The sequence below is a fragment of the Neofelis nebulosa genome, chromosome 5 (genome assembly GCF_028018385.1).
Source record: "Neofelis nebulosa isolate mNeoNeb1 chromosome 5, mNeoNeb1.pri, whole genome shotgun sequence".
NCBI classification, from domain to species: domain Eukaryota; kingdom Metazoa; phylum Chordata; class Mammalia; order Carnivora; family Felidae; genus Neofelis; species Neofelis nebulosa.
This window is the reverse complement of record NC_080786.1, coordinates 91,537,420-91,553,389: the sequence shown is the minus strand read 5'-3', so window position 1 is coordinate 91,553,389 and position 15,970 is coordinate 91,537,420. Positions and strand designations below refer to the sequence as shown.

Here is a 15,970-nt window from a genome sequence, read left to right as displayed (position 1 = left end):
ATGAATGAGCCAAAATCAAGGGTCAGACACTTAACTGACTGAGACACCCAGGTGCCACATTATTTTTGTAAGTTTTTAAAATTTCCACAATAGAAAATGTTAAAAAGCATCCAAAAAATAAAAAAGAATTAATCAGCCAAAAAAAAAAAAAATCACACAATAGAATTTCAGTGATTTGACTGGCCCCATTTTCACAAGAGAAGTCCGTCCATCAAACACTCAAAAAGAACCTGAAAGTCTGCCAAACAGCTAAAATTTTAGTTGGAAAATAAAAATAAGACAACAAAGTTCAAGAAGTAATTCCTTGAACTATACAAAAAAGGTCTTGGAGGCTGATGAAAGACAGCCTGGATCTTCTGATGTCACCTATTATGATCTCTCCTTAGATAAACTAACTGTGGGCTGGTTCATTTTCTGGATTGTCCTTGGGCAAAAGGTTTAAAAGTGTTTAAACAGATCCTTCTCAGCCTCTGTGCCAATAGTTTCTCTTTTATGTATACACTCCCAAGGAAATAATCCAACAGGAAACAAAATTAATTAGCAGCAACATATTCCAGCTACATGAGAACCCACCTGAGCCACATGCCTGGAGACTGCACCAAGGGATCACTTATACACTGTTGAGGTTCTGTGATACAAACAAGAAAAAATCCAGATGCACAACATCCAGGGGATGGCTAAGGAAATTACACTATAATCCCATTGTGGGAGAGCCCATAAACAACAGATATGACAAGTGTGTGTACTATGTCAAAACACATAATCAAGTCTAGAAGTAATGTTAAGGGGGATAGTAGGACACAGAATAGTGTGACCTCACAGAATAATATGAATGAGGTTTCATTGAAAAGGAAGAAGAGGAAATATAGGGAAGGAAAATAGTATCATCTGTTTGCTTCTCTTTTTTTTGCAATGCTATATAACATCATTAAAATGAGGAAGGGAGGGAGGGATGGAACGAGAAAGAAACACAGCCTTACCTGAGGTATTTTATCTATGATTTAAGGACTAATAAGGCCAAGATTATAGTGGGAAGTAGATTAGAAAAAATCATTTGTAGGGTCTTGATGTAAATCCATCAGAATTCTTGATTGGATAAGCTATGGAGAGTGTTAATCCATTTCCCTACATCCTGGCCAATATTAAGTGATTTATTTAATATTTAATATTAAATAAGGTGGAAGGTAAAGCATTCACAGAATAATTTTAAAAATCACTTTCTTTGTTATATAAATGTGGTAAGTAAATTTTAACCCAAATATAAAACAGAATATTATTAGCATCCTTCAATCTCTCCTCTTTTCCAGTCTCTTGACCCTTCCCCCCTCCCCCCAGCATCCTAATTAAGGCACCAGACATCTATGCCTTTAACTTTCACAACTGTAATAATCATATCAAAAAAGCAAAAATCATGGGATATAATCCTAAAATAACTTTATTTCTGTGTCCTTATCCATCTAAATCTGCTCCGTGAGTGAGTTCTCCTTTCCCTAAGTGGAAAACTTGGGTATGACTTTTCTGATAACTGTTAGGTGACACGAGGTCCTAATCAGTAATTCAAATGTCCAGTTTCTTATTACAGTCAAACTTGGTTTAATTTAGTCTCCTTCCCTTTCCCCTCAGCTCAGGCATCCTGCAGACAGAGAAGCCAGTACTCAGGGAAGGGGTTGTGGTCAGCCATTTCCTTATTTATCCCACAGGTGCTATGCCCTTGCTTCCCTACACATGTGGCAATCCTCTCCAAGGATGGGGCACAGAGAGGAATAAAAAGTAAACTGGGATACGCATACCCATACTGACTGATACCCAGCACATGTTTACAGATGACTCTTGCTCATTAGTACTTTGATATGTTCTTTAGAGACCCTCTTCCATTGCTGGGGACCTCTTTCCTGAAGATTCCTTAATGTGAGTGATGCACTCTCCTCATTCCCAAACATCCTGCAGTATCTCTAGTTTCTCTGTTTTCCCATGCAGGCGGCCCTCTTGGTCAGGATCTAAGAACACACCAAAGAATAAGTTCTAAGTTCCCATCATCTTAAGGTTCCTTCCCAGATAGCAATGGCCACTGGGCAGAATAAATGACCTAATGTGGACACACAAAAACACTAGTTTACTTCCCCTGGCAAAACCACTTTGGTGGGACATTCAACATAGTTGAGGTTTCCAAGACATTCTTGAGTTCCCAAGCTTATATAGTCACTGTTACTTGGAATCCAAGACCATGCCCTCAAAATCACTTCCTTGGTCTACTGCACAAGCCCCTCCCAAACTTCTTCCAGACCTTCCCCCAAGGTGGAGGTTGTGGATTTTCCCATTATAGTATCATTAATTTTACAGCGTAGGCCTCATAATCAGGGAAGCTGAGAGTAGGGATTTCACACTTAAACCGAAGCCTCTAATGTACCTGGTTCAACTCCAGATATTTTCTTGGCTCAACAAACTGTTGTATACCCAAGATTCTTTAGTTTCTTCCTTCTTATTTTGTCTTCTCCCCAAAATTCACTAACTTAAAACATTTCACTCTACTAAAACCTCATCATTTTCCCTTTCCTAGATTTCCCTACCTGATCTGATCAAAAATACCCAACAATTTTCATTTGCTATTTCAGAATAACCCACCAACACTAGTAGAACAGATTTTACTGTATTTAATGAGGCCTCAATGACTCTGATTTTCTAAATTTTGATAAAAATATTTGAGCCAGAAACAAAATTTCTATTGCATTAGCGCTTATAAAAATTATCATAGGAGGGGCACCTGGGTGGTTCACTCAGTTGAGCGTCCAACTTAGGCTCGGGTGGTGATCTCACAGTTCATGAGTTTGAGCCCCACATCAGACTCTCTAGTGTCAGCACATAACCCACTTCAGATCCTCTGTCCCCCCTCTCTCTGCCCTTCCCCCTCCTGTGTCCGCTCTCCTTCTCAAAAATAAATTTAAAAAATTTTTAAATTATCAGAATAAGAGGTCAGCACCCAAAGAGCCCTGTGGATGCTGAGTTGCCCTACACCACTCCAACACCACTCTTAACACTACATGAGTCTGAATCATGAATGTCGACAGCATGATCCACTTCAGTTCTGATTTAAACATAATCCAGAAGGAGGTATGTGTGAGCCACCAATGTTTATGGATTCTTTCACTCTAACTTGAAGTGACAGAAGAAGAAAATTAGAATGTAAGAGGTTGAGTTGAATTATAAGATTTAAGCCTTTAGATTCTCCAATCATAGTTAAAACATTTACCTTCCTTATCAAAATAAAACTAGCAAATGAAACGATCTGACATCAGATTTATAAGATACACAAACACTATGTGGGGGCGGGGGGATGAGCTAGCTGCGTGATGGGCATTAAAAAGGGCACTTGTTGGGATGAGCACTGGGTGTTATATGTAAGTGAGGAATCACTAAATTCTGCTCCTGAAACAAATACACTATATGTTAACTAACTTGAATTTAAAGGAAATTTTTCAAAAAGAGGAAGTGGGAAAAAAGCCAGCTGTGTATCCACATGGTTATAAGAATATAATTTTGTCATAAAATCCTTCCAATGCCTCTTTTATTAAACTCTATTAAAGAGGGTTCAACATAGGATCACCTTTTACTCAATTCCAATGCAAAACAAACATATAAGGTTGCAGTGTATTGAAAAGAGGCCTGGGTGGTTCAGTCAGTTGAGCGTCCAACTTCAGCTTAGGCCATGATCTCGCAGTTCGTGAGTTCAAGCCCTGCATCAGGCTCTGTGCTGATAGCTCAGAGCCTGGAGCCAGCTTCGGATTCTGTGTCTCCCTCTCTCTCTGCCTCTCACCCACTCACGCTTTGTCTCTCTCTCTCAAAAAAAAATTAACCATTAAAAAAAAAAAAAAGACTCTTGAGAGTAACTTGTCAAGTCACTTCCTGTCATAGGCAGAATAATGGAATCATCGTCCTAATCCCCAGAACCTCTGAATGTGTTGTGTTACATGGCAAGAAAGAATTAGGTTGCATATGCAACTAAGATTCTAATCAGATGACCTTGAAATAGAAAGAGTATCCTGGATTATATTCATATGGGCCCAGTGTAATCACAGTAGTCTTTATAAGCAGAAGAGGGAAGCAGGAAAGTCAGGGTCAGGGCCAGAGAAAGATCTAAAGATTTTATACTGCTGGCTCTGAAGATGAAGGAAGGGACTATAAGCCAAAGAATGCAGATGGCCTGCAAAAGCTGGAAAAAGTGAGGAACAAAGTTTCCCTTAGTCTTCATAAAGGAATGCAGTCTTGCTAACAGCTTGATTTTGGACTTCTGGCTTCCAGAGCTATAAGATAACAAATCTGTGCTGTTTTAAGCCACTGTATTTGTGGTAACTTGTTATAGCAGCAATAGATTTCTATGTTCCCCTTTTCTAATGTGTCAGTGGGGGTGGGCTTTCCTGCTCTGACATTCTCGGGTTGCAAGTCTTCCAGAACTATAAAAGAGTCAGTACAAACATTTTGTGGCTTTAAACTACTGCAACTTCTGAAAACTTTCACATGGTAGTAGGAACTGGTTGCCATAAAATTAATTTGACAATATTCTCTTAGAATCAAATGACACTATAAGGAAAAGCCAGACAAATGCAAAATATTGGACATTCTATAAGACAATTGTCCTGATCTCTTCAAAAAGTCAGTATCATTAGGGGAACCTGGGTGGCTCAGTTGGTTAAGCATCTGACTCTTGAGTTCAGCTCAGGTCATGATGTCATGGTTCATTAGTTCAAGCCCCACATCGGGCTCCACAATGACAATGCAGAGCCTGCTTGGGATTCTCTCTCTTCCTCTCTCTCTCTCTCTGCCTCCACCCCCCACTGGTGCTCTCTCTCTCTCTCTCTCCAAATAAACGTTTTAAAAACAGTATCATTATTCTTTCAAAAATTTTAAAGGCCTTTCTAGATTATAATAATTCTAAATAGCAACGAAAAGTAATGTGTTAAATTTGAATTTGAGAGAAATATGAAATGTGAAAATGGGCTGGTTATTAAATAAAATTAAGGAAGTATTGTTAATTTTCTTAGGGGTGATGATACAGTTATGTAGGAGAATGTCCTCATTTTAGGGGATGTGACTCTACTGTTTAGGGGTAAATGGTCACAGTATCTGCAATTTTAAAATGTATCACAAAAAAGATGTATTTAAATATGTGGCAAATATTAATTATTTAATATGAGTAGTTGGTATAGGAATATTTATTGGACATTTTTCTGAATGTTTAGAAACATTGTAATAAAAAGCTGGGGATTTATTTTTTAAAACTGTTTATAAATATTTGTTGAACTATTGCTCAGAAACTTAACATTTTGTCTTAAAATGTATAGAACTTTCTAAAATTATTTGTAGAAACTCAGAGTTGTGGCTAGGATGTAGCAAGATAAGTACTCTCATATGTAAAGTAGTTTAAATGAGTTTCCAGTTAGAAAGCTGATAAGAAAAAGTGATGTCATTCTATGAATCAGTGGAAAATTACTGCCCTCTAATTGAAGAAGGTAACCTGGTAGAATGGGGATTTTTGGTCTCAGCAGGTCAGAGATTTTCATTTCTTGATTTTGCCAATAGAAGGGATAAAAGTGAAACTCTGAAAATAAGAAATGGAAACCTATGTACAAGTAAAAACAGACAGACACAAAATTATTCCTAAACCCCAACATCCTAGAACCAGTACCAGAAGGAAACTGCAACAAATTTGAATTATACTGTTTACATGAAGTCTCAGAACTGTGCCAGCAATTTACTATTGACACATTACTACAAAAGTAAATCAGAGGGAATTAAGAAATAGCATTCTAGTCAGTCTAGAGATAAGAACAAGATTAGTTAGCAATACAGTGAAAAATACTTCTATGTAGTTTACCTTTTAGATTTAAAAAATATATATATGATTGATCAACATTTCCTATTCGTATTAAAGCATACTTAAAGTTTTTATTAAAATACTCAAATAATGCTGCTATTTTTTATTTGAAAAATATACAGCTAAAATCTACAATGAAATCTGAGCAGAAAATTAGAATTTGAGCTCCTGGATGGCATAACCAGGATATCTTCTGCCACCTAGCAGAGAATAACTGAATTACAGGAAAAGCCTGAGATGAGCAGGTAAAGGAAATTATCAATCTCTAAGTTTAAAGTACAGAAAATCCTTCTAAATTTTCTATTCAGAATCTCTGTTTCTTATATTGATGCATAAGAAAAATTTAACTTCTCCCATTATGGTTACCAAATACACCCAGTTTATTGCACATTCTGAACACAGTGGGCTATGAACTCAAATAGTTTTGCTTTTCTCCCATCCCTCACTGCCTTTGACCAAGCTTTGCTGAAATTTCTTTCCCATCCCTTAACATTTTGGGCAGAATCTGTCTTTCTTTCCAGTCACTTTTATTTATCAAAAATTCTAGTATTAGTAAAATTTTAATTTCAAATCCAATTTAACGATCACATCTTCTCCACCAGAACAACTTTGGCTTGAGAGACTCAGAATAAGAAATGGCTGGAGAGTATTATGCTAAGTGAAATAAGTCAGGCAGAGAAAGACAGATACCATATGTTTTCACTCATATGTGGATCCTGAGAAATTTAACAGAAGACCATGGGGGAGGGGAAGGGGGAAAAAAAGTTACAGAGAGGGAAGGAGGCAAACCATAAGAGGCTCTTAAATACTGAGAACAAACTGAGGGTTGATGGGGGGTGGGGGATAGAAGAAAGTGGGTGATGCGCATTGAGGAGGGCACCTGTTGGGATGAGCACTGGGTGTTGTATGGAAACCAATTTGACAATAAATTATATATGTATGTATATATATATATATATATATATATATATATATACATGAAACATTAAAAAAAAGAATAAGAAATGGCTATGGTTTGCTGTTTCACTCCTCCCCTTCCAACTCTCTTTGATCTAAAAGGTGAAAAGGAACAAATGTCTCAAACTTATCTGGTCATTCTTATCATTCCTTTACTTATCTGGATAGACTGATTGTTGATGCCCAACAAATGGGTGATATAGCAAATAGCATATACAGCTATCAGCTGTCCACAGAGATAGGCCAATGCCTCTATCCCTGCCTAGGTATAGAGGAGTCAGAAACTTAAAAGAGAGGGATCCTGCCTGGGTGGCTTAATTGGTTAAGTGGCGACTTTGGCTCAGGTCATGATCTCTCAGTTAATGAGCTCGAATGCCATGTCAGGCTCTGTGCTGACAGCTCAGAGTCTGGAGTCTGCTTAAAATTCTGTGTTTCCATCTCTCTCTGCCTCTCTCCTGCTCTCTCTCTGTCTCTCTCTCTCAAAAATAAATTTAAAAACATTGAAAAAATTTTTTAAAAAAATAAAAGAAACATAAAAGAGAGAACTGGTGGTTCCCTCAAGTTCATACCACCTATAAAGTGAGCCTGAGTCCCCAGGTCTCCCAACTTGTTGTCCCAGTGCTCTTTCTTTTAAGTTTATTTATTCATTTTGAGAGAGAGAAAGAGAGAGCACACACGCACACACACACACAGGCACCCGAGCACAAGCTGGGGAAGGACAGAGAAAGAAGAAGAGAGAGAATCCTAAGCAACCTCCATGCTGTCAGCACAGAGCCTGACACAGTGCTCAGTCTCGTGAACTGAGATCATGACCTGAGCCAAGATCAACAGTCGGACACTTAACCAACTGAGCCAACCAGGTGCCCCTCCAGTGCCCTTTTATAAATAGTTTTTGTGGTAAGTAAAATCTGACTACATGAGTAAATAGGCAAGATATAATAAAGTTACTTTAAATAGCCATAGATTATTACTTAGTTCTGATATTTAAAAAACAAACCTAAACACTATTAACTTAAACAATTAATATAAAAAATATTAATTCAATAATGTATACCATTAGTAATAAACCAATATATCATTTTAGAATACTAAAAATGAAAACATAAAGAACAGCTCATAGCTCTAATTACCATTCCCCAATAAAAGGAACCAGGACTCTTTAGAAAATTGTCTGATTCCAGGTTTGTGGTAGAAAATATTCAAGATATTCAAGATTAATATTCAAGATGAATCTATGACATCTTTTTGTGCCAAAAAGCAAAGAAGCTATCAAAGACTACTGAAATTGTACAAAAATATATTAAGAGCCAACTCAAAGAGGCTCCCAATAGCCTAAGATTGGACAACATGAACATGAATAAAAAGATAGTGACTGTAATTGACTGAAACATTTCAAATGTATAAAAATGCATGCTTCATAATATTACCCTTCCACCCCCCCCCAAAAAAAAAGTGTTGGAAAAAAAAACTTTAATTGTTACCAATGGAAGCTTCCAGGGCATCAACTCATTATCTGTTAACTGATAAATTAATGGAAAGAATCAAGCATTTCGCTTGACTTTCCCTATATGAACTAACTGTATTTTAGGATAATCAAATAGCTGATGGTGAAAAATTCTTCATAGAAAAAATGTAGTTATTAATATATATTTAATAATGTATTATATAGTCATAAGTGGCATATAAACATGTCAAAACTAATTAACATTTATGCTTCAAATATGTACATTTTATTATACATCAATTATACCTCAATAAAGCTATTAAAAATAAATAGAACCACAACAACCAAAACCAGCAAAAAGAATGACAGGAAAATCATCATTTTGCTATACCTAATGAAATAATAGGTCAAGGGTACAGTATCAATGGATGCTAAAACCATTACACAAAAGGTTGATAGTGAAGGTTATAATGGAGGATCAAGCTTACTCACCTAAACCCGATGAATAATATCTGTATCACTGAAGTGGAACAAGACATTACATGCTTTATGATCTGTTGCAATAGGAAGTATATAGCATCCCCATAAAGTATTACTGCATAAAACACTAAACTTGAATCTAATCAAGCCTGAGGTGTAACCAGCAATTTACAGAAACATGAATTATAAAAAAAAAAAAAAAAAAAGGGTTAAATGACAATATGAAGAAGCAAGCAGCCAAATCCAAGATATGGAACATCATGAGATAAATGACCTAGTTTCTTCAATACATCAATGGAGAAAGAGAAGGGTACTATCTAAAAAGAGATTGAAGATAATCACAATGTAATAAAACTAGACATTAATGGCAAAATCAAAAACAAAAAGGCCATTCCACCTTGAAATTAAGAAGCTTTCTAGTAAACATAGCAGCAAAACATAATAAGAAAATAAACCCATTTAAAATTGCACCAAAAATAATAAAATACTTAGGAATAAATTTAACCAAGGAACTAAAAGACCTGTACTCTGAAAACTATATAACACTGATGAAGGAAATTGAAAATGACACAAATAAATGGAAAGATATATGATGCTCACAGATTAGAAGAAGCAATATTGTTAAAATGTCAATACTAACCAAAGCAATCTACATATTTAATGCAACAACATTTTTCACAGAACTGGAACAAATAATACTAAAATCTGTATGGAACCACAAAAGACCCCAAACAGCCAAAGCAATCTTGAGAAAGAAGAACAAAGCTGGATGTATCACAATCCCAGATTTCAAGATATACTACAAGTTGTAATAACCAAAAAACATCATGGTACTGACACAACAACAGGCACATAAATCAACAGAACAGAATTGAGAGCCCAGAAATAAACCCATACTTACGGTCAATTAATCTATGAATGAAGGAGGCAAGAATATACAATAGGGAAACAATAGTCTCTTCAACAAATGATGCTGGAAAAACTGGATAGCTGCATGCAAAAGAATGAAACTGGACTACTTTCTTACACAAAAATAAACTCAAAATGAATTAAAGACCTAAATGCAAGACACTAAGCCATAAAATGTTTAGAAGGACACATGGGTTTGATATTGTCAACAGAAACATTTTTCTAGATAATGTCTCCTCAGGCAAGGGAAACAAACAAAAGTAAAATTAAACTATTGGGACTAGACCAAAATAAAAAGCTTTTGCACAGCAAAGGAAACCATTAAGAAAACAAAAAGCAAACTACTGAATGAGAGAAGATATTTGCAAATGAGAAATCTGATAAGGGATTAATATCCAAAATATATAAAAGAACTTATACAACTGAACACCCAAAAAAACAAATAATATGATTAAAATGAGCAGAGGACATGAATAAACATTTCTCAAAAGAAGACATACAGATGGCCAACAGATACATGGAAAGATGCTCAACATCACTATTCATCAGGGAAATGCAAATCAAAACCACAATAAGATATCACCTTACACCTGTCAGAATGGCGAAAATCAGAAACACAAGAAATATCAAGTTGGTGAGGATGTAGAGAAAAAGAAACCCTTGTGCACTGCTGGTGGGGAATACGAACTGGTATGGCCACTGTGGAAAACAGTATGGAGGTTCCTCAAAAAATTAAAAATAGAATTACCATATGATCCAATAATCCCACAATTCCACTACTGGGTATTTACCCAAAGAAAATGAAAACACTAATTCAAAAAGATATGCACCCTTATGTTTACTGCAGCATTATTTACCATAGCCAAGATATATGGAAGCAACCCAATGTCCATCCATCCATGAATGAATGATGAGGTGATACATACACACACACACACACACACACACACACACACTCACTCACACAAAAGAGTATTATAACTCAGCCATAAAAAAAGAATGAGGTCTTACTATTTGCAACAACATGGATGGACCTAGAGGGTATGGTTCTAAAGGAAATAACTCAAAGAAAGACAAATATATGATTTCTAGACAAATATCATATGATTCATATATGGAATTTAAGAAACAAATGAACAAAGAAAAAAGGAGACAAACAAAAGCTCTTAAATACGGAAAACAAACTGATGGTTTCCAGAGAGAAAGTGGAGGGGGGTGGGGGGGAGGAGTGAAATAAACGACATCAAGAGTACACTTATCCTAATGAGCACTAAATAATGTATAAAATTGTTGAATCATTATGCTGTGTACCTGAAACTGTAAAGTGTCAGATAATAAATGTTTTAAGCTTCCTGGGCCATAAATTGTCATAACTACTCAACTCTCTCCCTGCACCATGAAAGCATCAAATGAGAATACATGAATGAGCATTGCTGGGTTCCAATAAAACTTTAGGGACACTGAGATTTTAATTTCACATAGTTTCCACATGTCATGAAATATTATTCTTCTTTTGATTTTTTTTTCAACCATTTAAGAACATAAAAACCATTATTAGCTAGTAAGTCATTCAAAATCAGCAGCTTGCCTGGGGCGCCTGGGTGGCTCAGTTAAGCATCTGACTCTTGATCTCATCTCAGGTCATGAACTCAGATTCGAGAGATCAAGCCCTGCATGGGTTCCACGCTGGGTGTGGAACCTGCTTGAGATTCTGTCTCTCCACCTATCTCTCTCTCTCTCTCTCTCTCTCTCTCTCTCTCTCTCTCTCTCTCCCCACCTCTGTAAAATAAAAAAAAATAAAAAAAAATTTAATGCAGCAGCCAGCCTGGATTTGGCTCTTAGGGCTATAGTTTGGCAACTGCTGGGTTGGATGGTCTCTCAGGTCTGGCTCTCTATGTCTCTGCTAATTAAGCTGCTATTCATTCCCTACTTTGCTAACTCTGGGGTTAAACTTGGTTTACATCTCTGGCACCTTCTTTTACAGCTAAAGCAGTTTCTCAAACTTTATTTACTCACATACTCATTAAATAAGAATTAAAAAGACTACCTCTCTTATGAAAGTTATATTATTTAAAGTAGTTATGTTTGGTCTTTCAAACACATATACACATATGGGTTTTCAAACTTTGTATGTCCTTCTCCTCCTCTTACTACAAAGAGATTCCAAGACTTGTCTTCTCACACCTGAAGATCACTGCCTTACAGCTGCTTAGACTGGAAAATTCCAAGTTGGAAAGCCCTCCAAAAACCTCACTTCCCCTTTCTGCTGGTAAAGAACATCAGTTTTCCATGAACTCTACTATATACATACTATATATATATATATATATATATATATATATATATATATAGTATGTGTGTATATATATATAGTGTATATATATATAGTGTATATATATATGTATATATATATATATATATAGGTGGCTAACCTAACACTTACTTCGTGGAACAGCCAGTTCCAGGTAAGACCTCGACTTGACTTCCTCAGTCCATTCTTCCACATGGTCAGAATCCAAAGTATGAGAGGGAATAAGAATCCCTGTATTTGTCCTTCTTCTCTGTCCACCTAAGACCATGAGCCTAGATATGATCAACTCGATAACCATATAACTGATTACACTAGCTCCAAGAATAAAACATAGGGAATCCTAAGTTATGGTCAGTCTGGGCAAAATATCTTCAAACTGTAGAGAAGGAGAGAAAGAAGTTACCTGCTTTTAAATCCATACATGACGAAGAGCAGCGTTGAAACTTCTGGAGGATAGCAGTGGTCCCTGCTGCACAGGGACCCTGCTGCACACCTACTTTGCTGAGCCACACAGTTACATCAAGGGCATCAGGAAGGATGTCATCCATGCTCTGGGTTGTGACACACTCCTTGCCAAGTGTGTCCTCAGGGATCCCTACGAGTATAAGAAACAGAGCTGTTCTTCACGGCTTAGGGCATCCACGTTGGCTAGTTCACGTACTGCAGCAAGAAGGCCCAGCTTAGCATTGGCCATGTGCTCGCAATGGACACTATTCCCGAGAGCACCATCATATGTTGCCTGGAGGAGAAGCTGATGACAGAGGCAAGCTGGCCAGAACCTCCAAAACGACGCCGTCATCACCTACCGCAACCCCAAGACCAATGAGACCCAAATGAAGCTGCACTTAGGCTCCAAGAAGGCCATCTCTTCAGCCAACAAAGCTGTGGTCGGCGTGGTGGCCAGAGGGGACTGCACTGACAAGCTCGGTTGCTGTGCCTACCACAATTATAAGGCAAAGAGAAATTTCTGAGCACGCCTGCGGGGTGAGGCCATGAACTCTGTGGAGCATCCCTTTGGAGGTGGCAACCACCGGCATATTGTCAAACCTGATACCATCTTCAAAAATACCCCTGCTGGTTGCAAAGTGGGTCTCATTGCTAAACAGGGGACTGGACATCTCAGGAGAACCAAGACTGTGTAGGAGAAAGAGAACTAGGACTGGAGAGGCTCAATAAAGGGTATCTTTCTGCCACTTAAAAAAATTAAAAATGAAAAATAACAACAAAAAACAGCACACTTTTTCTGGAAAGAGATGGGGATTATAAAATGACCTTTCTCCATATAAAAGTATTTCTCTGTTAAGGAGCCTCAGCAGAAAAGAGGAGGTAGGCGGGGTGTGTGGGGGGGAGGGGTGGGCAGTGCTGGGAACATTAAGTGAGCACAGTGAGCCAGGGCCCTTGCAGGATTCAGTCACATCATCTCTCGTGAGCCTGTCCCACCTGGGAAGTCAGTAGAGACTATTATCACCCTTGGGGCTCATGAGGAATCAGGGGCCTTACCCCAGGCCGCTTAGAAACCAAAGAAGATCTGGGACTGAATTCAGAGCTCCCTAGAAAAGCAGTTATCCATTCTATTTGTCTGTCTCTCTAACTCTCATATTTATCCATGGCTATTTCTGTCTCGCTCCCAGATCTCCTCCCTATAAAGCATTAGGTAACTTATGTTTAAATAATTAAAGTTCCCTGACAGTTAGTTGGCCAACCAAATCAGGTGAAAAAGCTTGAAAGTGAAGTTGCCCACTGAGAATTTACCAGATAGTATAGCCTGCAGTATTCTCTGTCCAATCCTTATCACAAATCCAGTAATGAGAAATGTGATTTTTGCAGGATAGCCAGAGAAAATATCTCTTGCTCTAAATACTACAAAGTTAACTCTTAGATTAAGCCAGAACATTAGGGACTCTGATAAGCCTCTATTTGATTTCACTAAATTGTAAAACATGTGACATCGTTAACCTGCACTGAAAATTAATATAAAAAAGTATACTTTTAAAGTTCTAAAGCAAATTTTAAAGTTTCTAAATATTATAAACTAATTCTTAAAATGTCCAAATCACTACTTCATTCCTTTGAAACAGTGTGAAGGAATGTCAGATATTTTTAAATAACTCCATGATACTGTCCGAATTTGCACGGATTATATCCTGCAACTCTGTCCCATAACTCTTCCCATTAGTATTCTTGTAAGAATTTTTGAAAATTTTATTAATTTCTACAGAAAATAGAGAAATTATAGTGGGTATAAGTCTCAATCCATAAGCACAAGTATTAAAGGAATATAATGATTTTCTAAATTTCTGCTTCTGTTTTGAGCTCTCATCTCACAGGGAAACAGTCTTAATGCTTTGACTTAATTCTTTTCCCTCACTCACTCTGGGTGCCATTGTTCCAGAAACTTATGTAGTGCCAAAGATGGGGAATAGGAGTCACAATCTGGTTCCAACTCTCAAGTGCACCCAATTTACAGTGCAGATGCCCACCATTCCAGTCAGCACGCCTCTCTGCTCCTGTCTGACATCCCAGGCACCGGAATCTTTGCAAGGCTGCCTAGGACCCACACACCTAGATATACTTTGAAGCTATTTCCTTTTTAAGGTTTTTTTCTACCATCCTCCTTTGTTCCAACCCCCCTCAAAATCTCTGTTCATTCACCACTTCCCTTCCCCTTAGTCAGGACAATATTTTTCAAGTCTCATTACAATTTCAGACAGACAGCTTGTCTACCCACTCTCTATTCTAGAATTTAACCTCTTAGAAACAGAAGCCAGAAAGTCTTTCAGACTACATCTGCTTTCTAACATGCAACATCTGTCCTTTGAGGAATGGATGAGCAGTGACCACTAGCTTGAATGGGCAAGGGAAAAGCAGAAGAGTAAAAATATAGGTAAATACCTGAAATATTATCTGGCCACACTTTTATTTGTTGGTATTTACCTAGGTTCTCAGATATCTTTCTTAAATAATTCTGTGTCTATTATTGTCATCCTTACTGAAATAGGTTGGTAAACTGACTTTTACTTCTAACCACACTTTCCTCAATTGAGTATTTCCCTCTACTGTGGCCTATGTTTCCTTAATACCAAGGATCCAGGGACCTGAAAATATAAACACTGACCCACAAAATCAGGACATCTGATCATCTTCGCCAAGGAAATTGGGAATAGCAACATCCTCTAATCATTTATCTATTTATCATATATGTGGGCAGGACTTTATACAGAACAATGTTTATGCAGCATTATTTATTTTAGCAAAAAATTGGAAACAACCTAAATGTTCAGTAATAGAGAATTATTTAAATAGAGTAAGATCACAGGGTAAAATTCTATGCAGCTGTTAAATGTCAAATTATAAAATATGTGATGATATAGGAAAATATTCACAGTAAAAATAATAAACCCAGATAAGCTATGCAATTACAACTTTATAAAGTACATATTTGAATACAGCCTATAGAAAAAGGCTGGAAAGTTCCTCACCTAGATGTTAAAAAGGATCCCTGTGTGATGGTATTAGGAGAATTTTTAATGATAATTATTTTCTTTCCATATTTTAAAACATCTCTACACTGTGTATATATTGTTTTCATAATCAGAGAAATAATGTTATTTGAAAGACAAAAAGCATTGACTGAGCTTCTTATTTGTGCCCCATCTACATGCTATACCTCAGCAAAAGGATTTTTAAACATAAATGAGAGCAGAGATCTTCAACAACAAGAATAAGAAAGAAAAGAAACATCTGCTGAGATCATCTCAGCCCTGGTTAGGTTTCCTTGCTCACCAAAGAAATGTTTTGCAATAATTAAATTTCTTGGCTATCCCATAGAAAATATACTATCTTGGTTTTTTTTTTTAATTCTCAGATAATAATATGCTTAGTAAAAGCATTTTACAAATCATGTGTACACTAATTGCTGATCCAAAGAGGAGATTGTAGTGTAAGGGTACTGCCTCACCACAGTTGACTACAGAACCAGGAAGTAACTTGAATATGTCAT

The 15,970-nt window shown here is 36.9% G+C and overlaps 1 pseudogene; it reads left to right on the top strand.

The window, feature by feature from the left end:
* The first annotated feature begins 11,789 nt into the window (after window positions 1–11,789).
* Window positions 11,790–13,112, top strand: LOC131513155 (large ribosomal subunit protein uL2-like; annotated as a pseudogene).
* The last annotated feature ends 2,858 nt before the right edge of the window (window positions 13,113–15,970 follow it).